This window comes from Mesoplodon mirus (assembly GCF_964341445.2).
Source record: "Mesoplodon mirus genome assembly, chromosome: 5".
In the NCBI taxonomy this organism is placed as follows: Eukaryota; Metazoa; Chordata; class Mammalia; order Artiodactyla; family Ziphiidae; genus Mesoplodon; species Mesoplodon mirus.
In genome coordinates this window covers 52,577,252-52,597,008 of record NC_138980.1, presented here as the reverse complement: position 1 = coordinate 52,597,008, position 19,757 = coordinate 52,577,252, and the positions used below count along the sequence as shown (strand labels likewise).

Genomic DNA, 19,757 nt, shown 5'->3' with positions numbered 1-19,757 from the left:
GCATAACCCTCCCAGACTTCAGCCAATACTACAAAGCTACAGTAATCAAAACAGCATGGTATTGGCATGAAAACAGACATATGGATCAATGGAACAGAATAGAGAGCCCAGAAATAAACCCACACACCTATGGTCAATTAATCTTCAACAAAGAAGACAAAAATATACAATGGGAAAAAGACAGTCTCTTCAGCAAGTGGTGCTGGGAAAGTTGGACAGCCACATATAAATCAATGAAGTTAGAATACACCCTCTCACCATACAGAAAAATAAACTCAAAATGGCTTAAAGACTTAAACATAAGACATGACACCATAAAACTCCTAGGAGAGATCATAGGCAAAACATTCTCTGACATAAGTTGTACCAATGTTTTCTTAGGTCAATCTCCCAAGGCAACAGAAATAAAAACAAAAATAAACAAAAGGGACCTAATCAAACTTACAAGCTTTTGTACAGCAAAGGAAACCATAAACAAAATGAAAAGACAACCTACAGAATGGAAGAATATTTGCAAACAATGTGACCAACAAGGGCTTAATTTCCAAAATATACAAGCAGCTCACAGAACTCAACAACAAAAAAATGAAACAAAATTGAAAAGTGGGCAGAAGACCTAAATAGACATTTCCCCAAAGAAGACATACAAATGGCCAATAGGCACATGAAAAGATGTTCAACATCGCTAACTGTTAGAGAAATGCAAATCAAAACTACAATGAGGTACCACCACATACTGGTCAGAAGGGTCATCATTAAAAAGTCTACAAATAACGAATGCTAGAGAGGGTGTAGAGAAAAGGGAACGCTCCTGCCCTGTTGATGGAAATGTAAGTTGGTGCAGCCACTGTGGAAAACAGTATGGAGGTTCCTCAGAAAACTAAAAATAGAATTACCATATGATCCAGCAATCTCACTCCTGTGCATCTATCAAGACAAAACTGTAATTCAAAAAGATATATGCACACCCCCTATGTTCATAGCAGCACTATTCACAATAACAAGACATGGAAACAACCTAAATGTCCATTGACAGATGAATGGATAAAGAAGATGTGGTACATATATACGATAGAATACTACTCAGCCACAAAAAGAATGAAATAATGCCATGTGCAGCAACATGGATACAACTAGAGATTATCATACTAAGTGAAGTAAGTCAGAAAGAGAAAGACAAATACCATACATATGATATCACTTATATGTGGAATCTAAAATATGACACAAATGAACCTATCTATGAAACAGAAACAGAATCACAGACATAGAGAACAGACTGGTGGTTGCCAAGGGAGAAGAGGCTGGGAGAGGGATGGAATGGGAGGTTGGGGTTAGCAGATGTAAGCTTTTACATATAGAATGGATAAACAGCAATGTTCTACTGTATAGCACGGAGAACAATATCCAATATCCTATGATAAATCATAATGGAAAAGAATATTTAAAAAAGAATGTATGTACATGTATAACTGAATCACTTTGCTACACAGCAGTAATTACCACACTGTAAATCAACTATACTTTAATTTTAAAAAATCAGTTCCATTTCTACACACTAACAGTAAACAATCTAAAAAAGAAATTAAGAAAATAATTCCATTTACAATAGCACATAAAAAATAAAATACTTAGGAATTAACTTCAGGGGGTGAAAGACTTGTACAATGAAAACTATAAAATACTGCTGAAAGAAAGTAAAGAGTGCATAAATAAATGGAAATACATTCCATGTTCCCAGATTGGAAGACTTAATATTGTTAAGATGTCAATATTACCCAAAGCCATTTACAGATCCAATGAAATCCGTATCAAAAACCCAGTGACCATTTTTGCAGAAATAGAAAACCCACACTAAAATTCCAGTGGAATCTTAAGAGACCTTATTAAATAGCCAAAACAATCTTGAAAAAGAAGAGGCTGGAGACCTCACAGTTTCTTGATTTCTAACTTACTACAAAGCTACCATAACCAAAACAGGGTGGTACTGGCATAAATACAGACATGTAGACTTATGGAATAGATTAGAGAACCCAGAAATAAACCCTTACATATATAGTCCAATGATTTTTGACAAGGGTTCCAAGACCATTCAATGGGAAAAGGACAGTTTCGTCAACAAATTGTGCTGGGAAAACTGGATATTCACATGCAAAGGAATGAAGTTGAACTCTTACCATATACAAAAATTAACTCAAATCGATCAAAGATCTGAATGTAAGATCTAAAACTATAAAACTCTTAGAAGAAAACACAGGGCAAAAACTTCATGACATGGGATTTGACAGTGATTTCTTGCATATGACACTAAAGTCACAGCCAGCAAAACAAAAAATAGACAAGTTGGACTTCACACATTTTTTAAATGTGCATCAAAAGATACTATCCACAGAGTAATAAAGTAATCCAACGAGTAGAAGATAATTGCAAATCATATATCTGATAAGGGATTAATATCCAGAATATATAGCAAACTCCTAAAACTCAACAACAACAAAAAAACAAACAACCCAATTCCAAAATGGGCAAAGGCCTTGACTAGACATTTCTCTAAATAATATATATAAGTTGCCAATAAACACATGGAAAGATGCTCAACATTACATTACATTGTTAGGCAAATGCAAATCAAAACCACAATGATATACCACCTCACACCATTAGGATGGTCATTATCAAAATAAATAAAGAAAACTGTTGGCAAGGATGTGGAGAAATTGGAACACTTGTGCACTATTGCTAGTAATGGAAAATGGTACAGCCACTGTGGAAGACAGTATAGAGGTTCCTCAAAGAATTAAAAATAAATAGAGTTTCTATATGATCCAGCGATGCCACTTCTGGAGATAAACCCAAAAGAACTGAAAGCAGGGTCTCAAAGAGACATTTATACAGCCATCTTCATAGCATGTTTTGTCTATATCATGTACCCTGTGATATGCGATAACAAGGGCATTTAATTTCTGTGGTATTCTTTCCATAAATGCATAACCTCAGTCTAATCCTGAGAAAAACGTGGGACACACCTGGATTGAGGAATATTTTACAGGACGCCTGGCCAGTATTCCTCAAGACCGTTAAAGCCATGAAAAGCAATGAAACACTTAGAAATTGGTATGGTCCAGAGGAGACTGAGGAGGTGACAAAAGGCAACATGGTCTCTATGCTGGACTGGATCCTAGAACATAAAAAGACACTGATGCAAAATGGTGAAATCCAAATATAGTCTATACTGTAGTTAATAGTTAATGTCAGTTTCTATTTTGACAAATGTATCCTGGCAATGTTAAGATGCTGACAGTGAGGGATATATATGGGAATTCTCTTTCCTATTTTTACAATTTTTCTATAAACCGAAAATTATTACCAAACAAAAAGTTTAGCTTAAATAATTAATTAAAATAGTTCAGTTATTTCCTAATTGATATACCATGGTATTTAATACTTATCCCTACAAAACATTGGGTTACACTGAGTTTAAACTCTCTGATAAATAAAAAGAAAATTATTTTTTAAAAGACCCCCAAGTTAAACCATTTAGGATTATTTACCATGAATTACATAACACTTCCCTGCAATTTACTCTTGAATAAAATATACTGTATCACAAAATACTGTGAAACAGTGATAGCTAGATATATATATATATAGAGAGAGAGAGAGCTAGATATCAATTTGTGACCTCAAGTTCATTTCTAAGAGAAAACTGGGCTCCAGAAATATTAATATTTCTTAAAGATAGAGCAACTATGTTGATTTTATAACCCTAACATCCAAGAACATCTCACTTTTGGTCTATTTTTACTGGTTTAGTCTTGTCTTTTGTCAAGAACTTAGACATGCCACACAGCCCAGTAAAACTATTTGTTATAATATAGTCCTAGCCATTAACTTGTTTGTTTTTGCTTTTCTTTTTTTCTACAGGGAGAAATATTTAGTGTTCAAGAGTATGCTCTCCTGTGAGAATAAACGTAGCTCAGAACAGAGGAAACCATGGCAGCAAAAGACAAAAGAGAGAGAGAGAGAGAGAGAGGTGGAGTAGTCCCTTTCCTTATTCCTTACTCATTGTTGCCTCTTGTAGTTCGAATATACATTTAAACACACTAATACACAGTGTATTATTGTGCTTAGGGCCATAAAGAGCAGAGAAAGGCAAACTGAGAATTGGAAATAATGCAAGCTATTCCTTCCTCAAAGAGTAATGAGTGTACAAGTTAAAAATGAGATAAATGACTAATTCCTAAAACCCAGAAATTTCCTGATTAATGTACTGTCACCATTACAGATGAAGTCACAAGGGTCAGTGAGGTTGAATTATTAGTCTCTGGCCACATAGCTGATAAGTGATGGAGCCAGGATTAAAACTTATTTCTTTTATTGCAGAACCCACATTCCAACTTTAAACTATACTGACTCTCAATACAATAAGATTACTGATCATACAGGTTATTTCTGTTAAAATTAGGATCAATGGCAATCTTCAGTCATAATACTGAGACTACATCTGATTTTGTTTCTCTGGAAGTACACTTGCTGCTAAAGGGTATGAATATTTGAATTAACACTCTGTTAAACGGCTTTCTGTATCATTTGCATCAATTGCTAGTCAGTTTAGTGACGCATGCTTATCACAGCCTCTCTTGCATGGAGCCTTATTATTTTAGCCCTTATTTTTCAGCCACATGACATAGTTTGTTTTCATTTGTATTTCTTGATTACATATGTGGCTGGACTGGACATTTTACTCATAAGTATTAGCTTTTTATAGTCATGTTTGTTTTATTTTTATTTGATTTTCAGTGAGTGATTTGGTTTCATGGTTATCACTCAAGGGCTCATTATTTTCAAATAGTTATTGAGTGTCTACCCTATGTCAGGTATTTTTCCAGATGCCAGGATTATATTGGTGAACAAAATAGTTTCAATTGATGCCTTATGGAATTTACAACCCACTGGAGATAACTTTGAACAAATGATGAGTGAAATGAGAAGAGCAGGTTGCTTTGGAAGCATACACTAAGAGGACCTATTGTAATCTGGAAGTTCAGGAAAGACATCTCCAAGAAGAGACTGAGATCGAAAACATAAATAAAAAGTAGCTGGATAAGCTTCAGCACGCTGGAGGCCTTGGAGAAGGACATGGCCCTGAAGCCACACGAGCGGAAGGAGAAGTGGGAACGTCGCCTTGTCAAGAAGCCCCGTGAGTCAGAAAACTGCCCGTCTGCAGAGCCTGGTGAGAACGGGCGGCCCCTGGAGGCAGGCAGCTCCGAGCAGGACCTGGAGCCCACCTGAGACCGAGGGGAGAAGAAGGCCCCGCTGCAGCCCACCAAGCAGGTGTGCTCCCCAGAAGGGGGGCCGCTCCCAGCCAACCACTGGGACCAGAACGGCCCGGCCCAGCGCCAGCAGCAGCTCCAGCCCAGCCAGCCCCAGGGGTCACTCCCAGCCCCGTGTCAGCGCTGCCAGCCCCGTCGGGCTCTCCCGGACCCTGGGCAGCCCTTCCAGCCCCAGCGGCCACTCCCGGGTCAGCGCAGCTGGCCCCAGCGGTCACTTCTGGGCCCAAGACAGCCCAGCCAGCCCCGGCGGTCACTTCTGGGTCCAGGTCAGCCCTGCCGGCCCCAGCAGCTGCTTCCAGCCCCAGATCAGCCCTGCCGGCCCCAGCGGTCACTCCCGGCTCAGCCCCGCCAGCCTCGTTAGCCTCGTTGGGCACTCCTAGCCCCCAGGCAGCGCTGCCGGCGCCTGCGCTCCCTCCTGACCCCGTGGCAGCGCTGCCGGCCCCTGCGGTCCATCCTGGCCCCGTGTCACCTCTGTCGACCCCTGCGGTCCATCCTGGCCCCGTGGCACCGCTGCTGGCCCCTGCGGTCTGTCCTGGCCCCATGCCACCTCTGTCGGTCCCTGCTGGCCCTCTGGCACCGCTGCTGGCCCACGCGGTCGTGGATGGGCCCGTGTCTCCGTGGCCAGCCCAGCAGGGCATCCTCAGGACAGCGGTGCCGGCCGCTTCGGTCACTGCTAGCCCAGTGCCAGCGGTGCCAGCCCCCACAGTCACTCCTCATGCTGCGTCCACGCCGCCGGCCCACCAGCTCACTCTCGGGCCAGTGCTGCTGCCCCCGGCGGGGGTTCCTAGCCCCATGCCAGCCCCGAAGGTCCCTCCTGGGCCAGCCCAGCCGCCCCCGGCGGTCCCTCCTGGGCCTCAGTCAGCCCCAGCAATTAGTCGAAACCCCAGAGCAGCCTGGCGCCCCCAAGCCTTCACTGTTGGTCCCTGGACAGCCGTGCCAACAAAAGCGGCCACTCATGGACCCAGAACAGCCTCACCCGCCCAAGCGGCCACTCTTGGGCCCAGAACAGCCATGCCGACGAAAGCGGCCACTTCTGGGCCCGAAACAGCCCTGCCAGCCCCTGCGGTCACTTCTGGGTCCGAGCCAGCCCTGCCAGCCCCAGCCGTTACTCCCCATACCTGAGCGCCCGTCACTCCTGGGCCGGCCAGCCCCACCCCGCCGGCCTCTCCTGGGGCCCCCGAGCCAGCCACGGCAGTCCCTGCTGGACCTGGTCCGGGTCCATCAGCCCCAGCTCTCCCTCCTGGCCCCAGGCCAACCCTGCCGGCCCCTGAGGTCACGACGGACTCGATCCTCCACCCCTGCAGTGGCCCGCCAGGCCCCATCTGCGAGCCCTGGAGCCTGACGCCCGTTTTCCCAGACCACCCCAGGTGTGGCTGTGCTGGGCTGGGCCAAGGCCCCCCTCAGCCTGTGGCCCGAGGTGTGTTGTCAGACTGGCCGGAGGCCTTCTCCGGACAGGCCGGGCCGTTTGCGGCTGGAGGCTCGGGCTCAGCAGAGACAGGAGCCCCTGCAGGGCCACCACCGAGCCGAGGCCCCCCACGCCGGGAAGAGAGGAGAGGACCGCAGCGCCTTCCCACCTCCCGCCAGGCTGGCCCCCGCCGTGCCCACTGCTTTGTGACGTGCACGCCCCCGGGAGAGAGCACACAGCCACCCCCAGGGGCTCAGGCTTGTGGGGTGGGGGGTCCTTTAGCATCTCTCTGTGCCTCTAAAGTGCCCACATGTCCTTGAATGTTGGACTTCTGTGCCCAGGTGTGCTGCCCAGCCAGCGTGTGAGTTTGTGTGTGCATATACATGGCGTGTGGTCTGCACGTGTCTGCCTGTGCGTGGAGTGTGTGCGTGTGTGATTTTGGGGGGCGTGCCAGCTATAGGCCTTGCCCTCCTTGGGCCCCACCCCATCTGGCCAGTGTGCATTCCCGTCCCCCACCAGGCAGAATGTGGGCACACCCAGAGCCAGGCCTGAGGTCCTGCTGCTTCCCTCTGCAAAGGGTGATGTTTGTCCAGCTCTAGAGTCCTGTGACTGTGGAGAGGGGACACGATGGATGCTCAGGGCTGTCTGTGGGTGAGCAGCAACTGCTGGTGAGACAAGAGGCTCCCCCTCAGGACTCTTCTTCCACTCCAGTGACTGAGCACTGAAGCCGGGGGCAGTCTCCTGTCCACCCCCCCAGCTTTGGACCAAGAAAGCCTGCAGGGCCTGAGGCCACTCCCAGAACGTCCCCTCCCAGCATCCCACTCGTCCCCTACAGCTTTCCGGCTCCGGGACCCCTAGGACGTCCCCAGTCAGGACAGACCTCACACTACAAAACTTTCTCTGCTTCCCCCCCACTCCCACCCGACCCGCACCTGTGCTCAAGGGTCACCACCCCTTGCCCCTGACCTCTGGCTCAGGGCAGCCCCGCACCTAGTGCTCCTGGAGTCCTGGGCCCAAGGTGGGAGAGCAGCGTCGGCCCCCAGGGGTGCCCTGGCCAGGCTCCCACGCAGTGCTCTGTGCCCAGTCTCATCCGGCTGCGACAGCCACCTCTAACACCGACCCGGCTCATGGAGGCCACGGGGGTGCCCCCCGGTTTCCAGACCCGAGCCTTCCTCCCTGCTTGGTCATGAGGACCCTGGCCCTCCGGGGGTCCTGACACCCAGAGCAGAGCCTACAGATCCCTGGTCTCCCTCCCAGAAACATGGGGCTTATTTTTATGATTAAAGAAAATAAAAAGTGCTGTGCCATTATTTAAAAAAAAAAAAAAGTAGCTGGATAAAGGGAGAAGGCTGATAACAACATGTACCACAGCTCTAAGATAATGTGAATATTGTGTATTGATTTAAAAGGGTTTAGGGGGCTTCATTTTTCTTGACAGATATCTTAGAACTCTCTCTATTGAGGGTATTAATCTTTTTTTTTTTTTTTTTTTTTCTTTTTGTGGTATGCGGGCCTCCCACCGCTGCGGTCTCTCCCGCTGCGGAGCACAGGCTCTGGCTGCGCAGGCCCAGCGGCCATGGCTCACGGGCCCAGCCGCTCCGCGGCACATGGGATCCTCCCAGACCGGGGCACGAACCCGCATCCCCCGCATCGGCAGGCGGACTCCCAACCACTGCGCCACCAGGGAGGCCCGAGGGTATTAATCTTTAATGTCACTTATTATCAACATCATTTGTCCTTTTCCTTATACTCTAATTTATGGTATTTTCACTCAGAAATGTTTTTGTTTTCACACAAATTATAATAAATTATTCCTTCTTTTTGTGTACACTTTAATATACTTCATAACTTATCTTTATTTCTGCTACAAAACCTAATATTCTCCAGCTCATAGATGTGTGACATCTATTTTATTCAGCTTAATCTCCTCTGGTTGAAACCATTTTACCATTCCTTTTTCTCCACTACCACCACTGTCAACACAGTATCTGTTAGCTATTCCTGTGTAACAAACTAACCTAATACCTAAAACAACAATTAATTATTATTGTTCAGAAGTCTGTGGTTTTTCTGGATGTTTCTGCTGATCTGAGCTGAACTGGCAGGGCTCACTTAGGCATCTGGGGTCAGCTAAAGTCAGTAAGGTGGTTCTAGTTGGACCTCTCAGATGCCTGGGACCTCAGCTTGGACAACTTGGCTGATTCAGCTCTGTTGCACAGGACCTCCATCCTGAAGCTGGACAGCTGGACTTGTTCTTACAGTTGAGGCAGAGTTCCAAGGGAAGGAGTAAAACTGTGTAAGGCCTAGGCATGAAACTGGCACAACACTGTTTCCACTACATATTATTTGCTAAAGCAAAACGCAAATTTAGCTTTATACTAAAAAGATAAGGAAACAGACTATCTCTTCATGGGAGGGGCTATAAAGTCAAATTACAAAGGGAATGAATGCAAGAAGTGATGAAGAATTGGGGTTATTTTTGCAATCTACCATAACTGCCAAATGGAATTTTTGTTTCCTTACTTTGTCTTAAATCCTTCTCCTCCTTCAAGGCCCTGTTCAAACTCATTGAGTTATTTTTTCATACTACATATCAGATACCTAACACTTAACACAGCAGGTATTTTACCAAACCCTATGCCAAATGTTTTAGGCCCTTCTTTGAGTTAATTCCCACAATAAATAAGTGAGGTAGGTACTACTATTGCTCCCATTTTATAGTTGAAGAAATGGGTGCTGAAGTAATTTTTCTCAAAGACTCATAGCAAGATGTCAGAGACTAAATCCAAAGTCAAGCGTAACAAATAAGTTTATGGTTTAACTTCTGAGATTTTACCTACTTAAAAGTCTAAGCTATTTATGGAAAAAAAAAGTATTATATTAAATTACTGAGTCTGAGCGTCTGGAGCCTGTGCTCCGCAACGGGAGAGGCTGCAATAGTGAGAGGCCCGCGCACCGCGATGAAGAGTGGCCCCCACTTGCCGCAACTAGGGAAAGCCCTCGCACAGAAACGAAGACCCAACACAGCCAAAAATAAATAAATAAATAATGTCTGGTTCATAATAAAAATGTTATATTAAATCAAAATAGTCATATATCACTTTCTTCTAAATCAAATAACATTTTTAATTAGTTTATATAATATAAACAGAGGAATAGGAGTCATCTATTCTAGAAGTCCTCAACACTGACAATGTTATCCATTAATTTACTTTCTTTCTGCAAATTAGAAGTAAAACCAAATTATTCAGTTTTTAAGCAAGGTTTCGGTCTTTTTGACAGCAGTGTGGTTAGAGACATCCCTGCTCTAAAATTGCTAAGGTAAGGTTACTCTTGTTTTTATAATATATTTCAGTTCCCTGAGATCAGAAATCAGGTCTTCTATATCTGCCTGTATCTCCTGTGCACGTAAAGGATGATAAACATAATTGTGGAACTAGAGAGTCTTCGAGAGCATTTGGTACAAACTTTGTGTTTTATAAGTGAGAAACAGACCCATAGAAGATGCTTGATTGGCTCCAAGCCACTTGGACAATTGGTGACACATTCTGCCTAAACACTGTTCTGCCTACTCTCAGCTCAGAGTTTCCTCCCCCATCTTTGCTTAACGTACTTGAATACAAAGGGATAGTATTTCCTTTCCTTTATATACAGTGGTATAGGTTTTTTGTTTTGTTTTTTTTCTCTAACTCATAAACTTGCCGGACTCAGTGCTCCCAGGAGTGTTAAAGCAGAACGCGCTTATTTACTTTTATTTTTTGTACTGTTTTCATTCTTTTTTATGATCTTGGCTTCCGACTCTGTGGCAAAAACACAAAAAAATTGGCATAAAAGTAGGAAAATGTGCCCCAGATGCTGTATTAACTGTGAAATAAGTTTAAATGCCTCCAAACAGGGTCTGGTCTCTTATATCTGTCAGCTTCCAAAGCTGCTCATCCTGAAGTTTTCCCTTTGTGTACAATACAGGGGACATGATGTGGGGTAAAGACTCCACCAGCCAGCCAATGCCTTCACAACAAATCACCAAAGCCTCAGCAGCAATTAAGTCTGTGGGTAGACAGGGAGCAAGAGGAAAAACCATAACTCCAGTTCTGTCTCAGAAAACACTGGTGAAAACCATTTGGGCATGGATTTCATCTAGTAGGGCCAGAGCAACAGATTTTCAGGCAGAAGTTGGGAAATAATAAGGTCATGTCTAGTACTTGTGTTTTCAAAGCCCCTTTTTTGTCTAGGGGATTTGAAGAAGGGCTCACCATCACTGCAATGCCCCTTAACCTCTCTCCCAGCCTCCAGTGTTGCATGCCTCTCTCCATTCTCCTCACTGTAATCACAGTCATGAGTCACACTGTGTCACTGCCCTGCCTACAACCCTCCCGTACCTCCCTACTGGATGTATGAACTCTGAACCAGGGTTCACAAGGCCCTTCTACTTATGGCCACTGCTACTCTCTGGCCCCTCATCTCTCCTCATTCTGATCAAACTTCTTGCAGTTCCTCAAGGGCTTCGTGCTCTTCCTCGTCTCCAGATCTTCACATGTGCTGTTCCTTCTGCCTAGAACATTCTTTTCTCCCATTCCCAATCTTATCCCCATTTCTAAACTACAACCTATACAGAACTTCTTGGAAGGCTGTATGACACAGGTTTTTACTCCCTTCCCCCTGGGTTCAGCCCTGTAACTCCATAGCAGCCCAGACCCTCCTTATCACTCCTTTTGTTATATTATAACTAAGGCTAACATAAGATAACAGTTTATGCAATGTGACAAATTATGTTTTAATATGTATCACTATTACCTAGCATGGTGGAAGAGACCAGTATAGGTTAACGATTAAGATAGTTATCCCCCTGTGTTTAATTCCTGGTTCTAACACTTATAAGTTATGTAAATTTGAGAAAGTCACTTAGCCTCTCCAAATCACAGTTTCCTCATCTGCCATACAAGAATAATAATAGGACCTACATTTTTGGGCTATGCTGAGAATTACACATTAATTGATGTAAAGTTCCTAGTACTATGCTTAAGTCCTCAAATGTTAGCTGTTATTATTAAGATGCTCATTGACCAAACATAGTAAATGAATAAGAAGTTAAAATATCTGCCCCAGGTCTTAATGAACTTGCTGTTTAACACTGAATAAATCCATTTCCCTTTCTAGGTTTTAGTTTCTTCAACAGGAATCTTAGAAGACTCAGCAAAATTATTTCTAAAGGGCCATATAGAGACAGGCAGGAAACTGTTCCAGCAGAACACATTGGCAGTTCTGTTATTTAATTATCTTCCCCAAAACCTGTCATCTAGGTGAGTGATTTGACAAATGAGAATAATAAAGCCCAGAGAGGTAAGGTGACTTGCCTCAAATCTTGTAGACAAATGGAAGAACCAAATCTAAAACTTGAGCTTAACAACCCAAGGCTAATACCTTTTATCACTGTTATTATATCAAACTTTATCTTGAACAGAAGGGATCTCACTTAATCTCTGTCACATCATGTTGTATGTAGGCAAAATAAGAATTTTCTTAAGTTCATAGACTTTTAGAGCTACAGTGAACTTTAAATGTATTCTAATTCTACAAATGTAGCCACTGAGGACTCAAAAGGTAAAGTGTATTCAAGGTCACACAGCACCACTGTGGGCTGCCTCTAATGGCCAGCAAAACCTTGATGGGCCCTTCTTGGCTCATGACCTTGGTTTGCCTAGAATATAAATTATTTCTTATAGGATATCTCTCTCAATCAAGGATCAATTCCATATAACCAACTAAGCAGAGAAAATAATTTGAAGTGGAGCTTTATGTAAATGACATTTGCTGCTATTGAGCAAAGCTTTAAAGAATCCCAATACATGAATAATGTGTAGGACTCAATGATATTTTCATTAAACATTAATTTTATTCAGTGACTAATGTTTGAGTGCTTACTATCTGCTAGACCCTGTCTTAGGTACTTGGGATATTAAAATGGATAAATTGGGATACTAAAATGGATAAACAAAAAAGTCCCTTGCTTATAATAATGAATTCAAATGTATTTCATCATTCATTATCTAGCCCTGAGGCTTGGACTACTCTGGCTAATTTTAAATGTGTTACCCAAAAGGTTCACCCAATGATTTAAAAAGCTTGGCATTTGTGATGTCAAGTCGTCTATGAAGATGCTTAGTGGATGATGGTTGGCTGATTTTTCCACGGTACCAGGGTACCGTCATCAGTGCAGTCCCATTTGGTTTGGACATTTGGTTTTGCTCTGATCCAGGCCCACAGATGGCATCCTGAGCCCTGGCCAGTTATAGGATGCTCTTCCCTAGAGAAGGTGGATCTGCCTTTCACAAAGACATACTCAGCACATTCTATCCCATGTAATCTTAATCATGGCAATGCTCTCTTGCAGCTTAACACACTGTTTGTTCATGGTTTTTGTCAATATCCTCCTTGAAATCTGAGTTGAAATGACACATAGACACTACTTCTTGAAGCCTGTGTTCCAGAAATAGAGGAAGAACTGTCCAATGCCACACAGTAAGTAAGATGAACCAGGACTAGACACGGGGTCTCCTGGCTGACTCCCTGTGATACCTCTGCTACAAATACAGTCCTCCGAGTGAACATGAGAAACAGGAAGAAGGTGCCTTTATTTCATAGAGGGAGACAAGGAGGCCTGAGAACGGCAGTGGCTTGTTCAGGATCTTGTGGCTGGGAAGAGACTGAGGTGAGTCCAGAACACAGGCTTTCTGACCCCAGTGATACACTCCCTTCATGAAAAAGACCTGGGGATTATATGCACACCCAAGAAATAGTGCCAGAGAGGTCTTCATCTTAAAATAGTGTGCCACGTGGCTGGTATAGAGTGGTGGTTTCTGGATTCACCCAACTCAGGTTTAAGTCCTGGCTGCACCACCTTCCAGTCTTGTAATCCCTTACCCAAGAGACTATACGGGAGGCCCTGGGGCAATGTGGAGAGACAGGGAAGCCTCCAGGTGAGCACAGCTTTCCAGCTGCCCCCACCAAGGCTCCAGGCATGTGAATGAAATCAATCTGAACCTCCAGAATAACCCAATTACCAGTTAAATACCAGAAGAATCACCCAGCTATGCCCTTCCCAAATGCCTGACCCAAAAAATCATGAGAGATAATTGTTGTCATTGAAGCCATTATGCTTAGGGCTAGTCTGTCATATAATAATAAATAACCAGAACACCCTTCTATCCTTAATCCTTAGCACAATGTATGACATATCGTAGACAATCAGAAATATCTTCTGAATGATGAATGCATAAAGGCCATTGGGGAGGCCTCAAAGGGCAGGACTAATTAACATGTACTGAATGCCTACCCTGTAGCAGGGGCTTAACACTTCTCAACAAATTTATGAAGGATGTTTGGCTGTTTTCCCCATTTTGCAAATGTTGAAACTCAAACACAAAAATGTGAAGTAACTTGCCTAAGGAGGTCACAGAGCTAGGAATTGAAAAACCAGGATTAGATACCAATCATACCTTTAACCACCATGCTGTGCTGTTTCTAGATAGTAAACTTCTACAGAGAAGGAAGCATTTGAGGATCTCTAGCATTTGGGCAGGGAGCATGTATGTCATGCTATGATCATATAAGAATCAAAAAGAGGCAAACACACTTAGGTACAATGATAATGAGCCTATCTTCAGTCAAGATAATTACACTCTTTCTTCCTCAATCCTCTTGACCTTGACCTTTAAGTCAGATCATGTAGCCATTTGGGGTAAGGGCTTTGTAGTTAGACCTGGATTCAAACAGTGATTCTGCCACATGTTTCTTATTCAATTTTGAATGTCATTTAGCCTCTACGAGTCTCAGTTTGCTAAATTAAAATGGGGATAATTATATTAGCTACCTAATTAAGCCATGGTGGTTAAATAAGATATATGTAAAACAAGAGTGATCTGAGGGGCAGGCAGTAACCGTTTGATAAATAGTAATTAAAACCTAGAAACCTAAAAATGAACAGCATGAGAATCCAAGGGGTCAAATCTCCTCCCTCTAGAGCTTGTTCTCTCTCCAGAAATTGCTTGAAAATCACTTCCCCTGGGTACACTCACCCAGATATTCTATTGCGTTAAGTCCAAAAATATGTCAAGAGAAGGAAGGCCTCATAGACCCACAGATGAGGGTTCCAACTCTCATTCCACCAATTCTTATTAAATCAATAACTTCGGGGGAGTTGTTCACCAAGCCTGATTTTTAAATATAGAAAATGAAAGCGTTTCCGGCTGGATTAGGTGAAATCATCGTAGTGCTTTTATCACCCCTCAGAGACCAGCATCCCATGAAACTTCACCACCAAGCAGTGCTATCTGCTGTTCTGAACCCTTCTTCTCACCATACCATTCCCTCGCTGAACAGATATTCATTGTGCACTCACTCTGGGCCGGTTGCTAGAAATATAATAGTCCTTGCCCTAAGGGGGTATTAGAGTTGAGAAAAGTCATCAGATGTTTGCTTAAGAGAACTAGGTGGCCTATGCTCTCTTTTCATGTGTCAGCCTCCCCAGTCAGTTTAATAAACTCATGCAAATCTCTCTTAAGTCTTTCTACTTCTTTCCATTTCCAACACCACTTCTGCGGTCCTCACAACCACCCTCTCTTGTCTGGCTGATGACAAGAGCCTCCTAACAGGTCTCACTGCTTCCTCTTGGGTCAGCCATCAGTCTATTCTTGGTCCTGCAGCCAGAGTGATATTTTTGCAAGGCAAATTAGACAGGATTATTCCCCCTGTTGAAAACCCGCCCCCACCTACCCAGGGACTCTTCTTTGCTTTTTGGAAATAGAACAAGACCTGTAACGTGGTGTGAAAGACCTCTATGGTCCGGCCCTCACTGTCTCCTCCAGCCTCATTCCATATTTCTTTACCCCTTGCCATGGTTCTGTTCCTTATAAAGTCCACATCCCTACCCTCCATAGGGCTGCTCTGCCTAGAGTAGTAGTTTTCCCTCTCTAAGTCTTTGTCAGTGACTATGAAAGCCCTAGTGAGCTGACTTGATTTTTTTTTTTTTTTTTTTTTTTGCGGTACACGGGCCTCTCACTGTTGTGGCCTCTCCCATTGCGGAGCACAGGCTCCGGATGCGCAGGCCCAGCGGCCATGGCTCACGGGCCCAGCCGCTCCGTGGCATGTGGGATCCTCCCGGACCGGGGCACGAACCCGTGTCCCCTGCATTGGCAGGTGGACTCTCAACCACTGCGCCACCAGGGAAGCCCTGACTTGATAATTTTGCTGAAGGTTGGTTCTTGGAGAATACTGGTGTCCATTCACTCAATGTTTTTTTGAACCTAAAAATTTGAGAACAAAAAAAGACCAGATCTGTCACCCTTCCCAGGCTTTTCATAATATAAAAGAGGAAACAAAATGGCAAATGAGAAGGCATATGCCAAAAGTTACAAAGTGACCGAGTGGTAAAAGAGTAAGGGTGCCAATGGAATTGATATACTCCCCCTCTCCTGCAGGTTTAAAATAGACCCAGCACTTTCTCAGGTATGCATGCTGCTCTTGGCTATGGTATAAATATCACAGGAAGGTGTTGGAGTCTGAGCCTTGGGCTGCAGGGCATCGATTTGCAGCTCTGACACTGCCTGACAATTCCTTGTCATTACTTTTTCATTGTTGATCGCACTGAAAATGGATCCCACTCACAAAGAAAGAAAAAAATAAATGACCAGTGAATATATATGGAGATGTTCAAGCTTATTACTAACCAGGGAAATGCCCATAAAAGCAACAGCCAGAGGGCATTCTTCACATATCAGATTGGCAAACAGTAAAAAGATGAATCATACCCAAGGTATAATCTTAAGGGTACAAAGAAATGGTGCTTTCATATACTGTTAATGGGAATGTAAATCAGGAAAACCTGTTGGCAAAATCTATCATCTAAAGCGTGCAACCCTTTCATGGAGAAATCCTACTTGTAGAACTCTATCCTACTGAAGCACTTCTGTAGAGTGCAGAGATGTTTATAAGGCTACACTGCAAATTGCATGTAATTGTGAAAAATCAGAAAAAACTTACAAGTCCATCAGTAGGGAATTAATTAAATTAGGGTATCTCCACTTTATGGAGAGGATGGAATCCATTTTTACAAGAGCATTTTAATCAAGTTTCAGAAAAGGGTTAAAAAATAAGCAGAATATGTACCAAAAAGAGTGAGATGACATATATGAAAAGAGGATTTGGTGCAGGAATATAAAAGTGAGTGTTTCATGTTTTATTTTATGTATTGTGATGTTTAAAATGTTTTAGGGGCTTCCCTTGGTGGCGCAGTGGTTGAGAGTCCGCCTGCTGATGCAGGGGATGCGGGTTCGTGCCCCGGTCTGGGAGGATCCCACATGCCACGGAGAGGCTGGGCCCGTGAGCCATGGCCGCTGAGCCTGCGCGTCCAGAGCCTGTGCTCCGCAACGGGAGAGGCCGCGACAGTGCGAGGCCCAAATACCGCAAAAAAAAAAAAAAAAAAAAAAAAAAACACGTTTCCTTGTGTAAATAAAAACCTTAAAACTTGAAGGCAGAAGAATGAAGAGTATTAAAGGGGATCCGGACCATCTTCCTAATTTTGATTGAGTTAGACTTACGCCTATGTAGATAGTTGGAAGTGTTGGAAACCCAAGAGAAGTCTTGATAAGAAATCTAGAGCTGGGCTTCCCTGGTGGCGCAGTGGTTGGGAGTCTGCCTGCTGATGCAGGGGACACGGGTTCGTGCCCCGGTCCGGGAAGATCCCACATGCCGCGGAGCAGCCTGCGCGTCCAGAGCCTGTGCTCTGCAACGGGAGAGGCCACAACAGCGAGAGGCCCGCGTACCGAAAAAAAAAAAAAAAGAAAAGAAATCTAGTGCTTATAAAATACTGCCACATACAGGGTGAAACTGCTGATTTCAGCAGTTAGGACACCAGGAGAAGAGCCGATTGGCAGATCAGAGCTAGCTTGTGGTGTGCAAGTTGGCAGAAAATGTCGGCACACAAGGTATATAGAAATCTTGCTAGATCTTTCATACCTAAGGATGGCAGCATTGCAGTCCATAAGTACTGTTCAGGGTAAACCAAGTTTTCCACCTTTCTGAGTAAGGACTTTGCTTCTACTGCACTCACTTGCCTGTTCTCTCAAATTCAGACTATGTAACTACAGACCACCTGCATTCATTTTCTATTGCTGCTGTAATGAATGACCACACATTTGGTGGCTTAAAACAATAACACAAATTTAGGATGTGACAGTTCTGGAGGTCAGAAGTCTGAAACAGGTCTTACAGGGCTAAAATCAAGATGTTGGCAAAGCCATGTTCCTTCTAGAGGCCCTAGAGGAGAATCTGTCCCTTGCCTTTTCCAGTTGCTGGAGGTTGCCCGCATCACTTGGTGTAAAGTTGCAGAACTCTGAACTCTACGTACATTGTCACATCTCCTTCTGTCACTTTGACCCTCCAGTCTCCCTCTTAAAAGGACCCTCGTGATCACATTGGGCCCACCTGAATAACCCAGGATAATTTTTCCATCTCAATAGCTTTAACGTAATCATATCCGCAAAGTCCATTCTGCAATTTGCAGTCACTGGGAAACAGGAAAAGCCACCTTGATTTTCTCTCTCAGCAAATGTGAAATTGAGAACCTTTAACTAATGCTACTTTCCCTACACCACCCTATGGGAGAGGCCAGGATCATTTGGGGAACGTCAGACTTGAAGATCTTTGTGCTATGTTCGAGAAAGAGTGTCAGAAAAATCACTGGTGATGCTATGAATTATATTACCAGTGATGTTACCAATTTCGATTCCTCTCCCTTTCTAAAGTGGTATGGATTTAGTTCTGCTGTCATCAGCTCTTCAGGGAAGGGACTGCTGCTTTAGCCTCTAGTCCAAGGTCAGCACTCTTAGATGCTCATTACCTTGATTCTTGCCCCATTATTTTTTATGGGGCAAAGTTATACATGGGATATTTTAGAAGGCGTTAAGTCATCAGATGTACAGTAACATAAAACATCCCCCCATGAAATTTCCCTCCACACACAAAATCAATGATGCTGAGTGCCTTCTCCAGTTACCAGTATAGTTTCAAATATCCCAGAAAACAGTGTGAAGAGCATCTAGGAATACCATGACATAAATATATAGTTTAAAAAAAAAAAGAGCTTGGCAAACTACAAGTCATGAACAAAATACAGTGTTGCAAATATTCACAGAGTGATTTGCTATATGGTGTTTTTGCTGCATCTGACAGGAACTTGTGACTCTATGCCCTGAATACCCCACACAATAACCCCTTATAGGTATATTGTAATTTTTTTCAGTATGGAGAAGATATATATTATTCTATGTGATCTTATGTTGACCCTAAATACTGCCAGGGACCCTTACCTTCAACATACAGAGCAGAGCAATGAGGCTCAAGGTTTCACCCTCTTCAAGAGGTGAATTACAACTTGAACTGGTGACTCCTTCACCTCTGTTTCCTCATCTAAGAAACAGAGATTTTAAAAAACAGGAATTCTTTTGAGAAGTAAATATTAATACTTGTGAAGTACTTAGAATACCTCTTGGCACATAATAAGGGCTCAATGACTGATATTTTATCTAAATGCAAAATCAGAGTTCTTTTCCATATATCATCTTGTAACTGGAAGACTCTTATGTAATAAAATCAGAATCAGGAATGAGGTAGAGGTTGTAGGAGGTTAATAACCACTTAAGGCCATCTTTCCCCCATCTTAACACGGGGGTCCTCCACATACAGAATTCCCAATGGACATTTGGCCTCCTTTCTTCCTTTTTTTTCCGTTTGCCATGGCACATTTTGAGTCTCTGATTATTATTTGTAATCACTGAATCAGTACCTGTGCCCTCCATTCAACTCTAAGCTCCATCAGAGCAAAATCTTAGTCCCTTTTACTCACCATTGTATGTCCTAGCACCTACATGCTTCCTTGTAGATGCTCAGATATATAGTGAATGGACCAGAAAGTGAATCTAATTGAGTTGTCATGTGCCCTGCTCTCAGATGCTACATTTTCA

The 19,757-nt window shown here is 43.6% G+C and overlaps 1 pseudogene across 1 annotated transcript; it reads left to right on the top strand.

Moving 5' to 3' along the window:
* The first annotated feature begins 5,112 nt into the window (after positions 1-5,112).
* On the top strand, positions 5,113-7,373 carry LOC309804636 (annotated as a pseudogene). The gene has a single exon. The product of its transcript is annotated as an uncharacterized misc_RNA (transcript).
* The last annotated feature ends 12,384 nt before the right edge of the window (positions 7,374-19,757 follow it).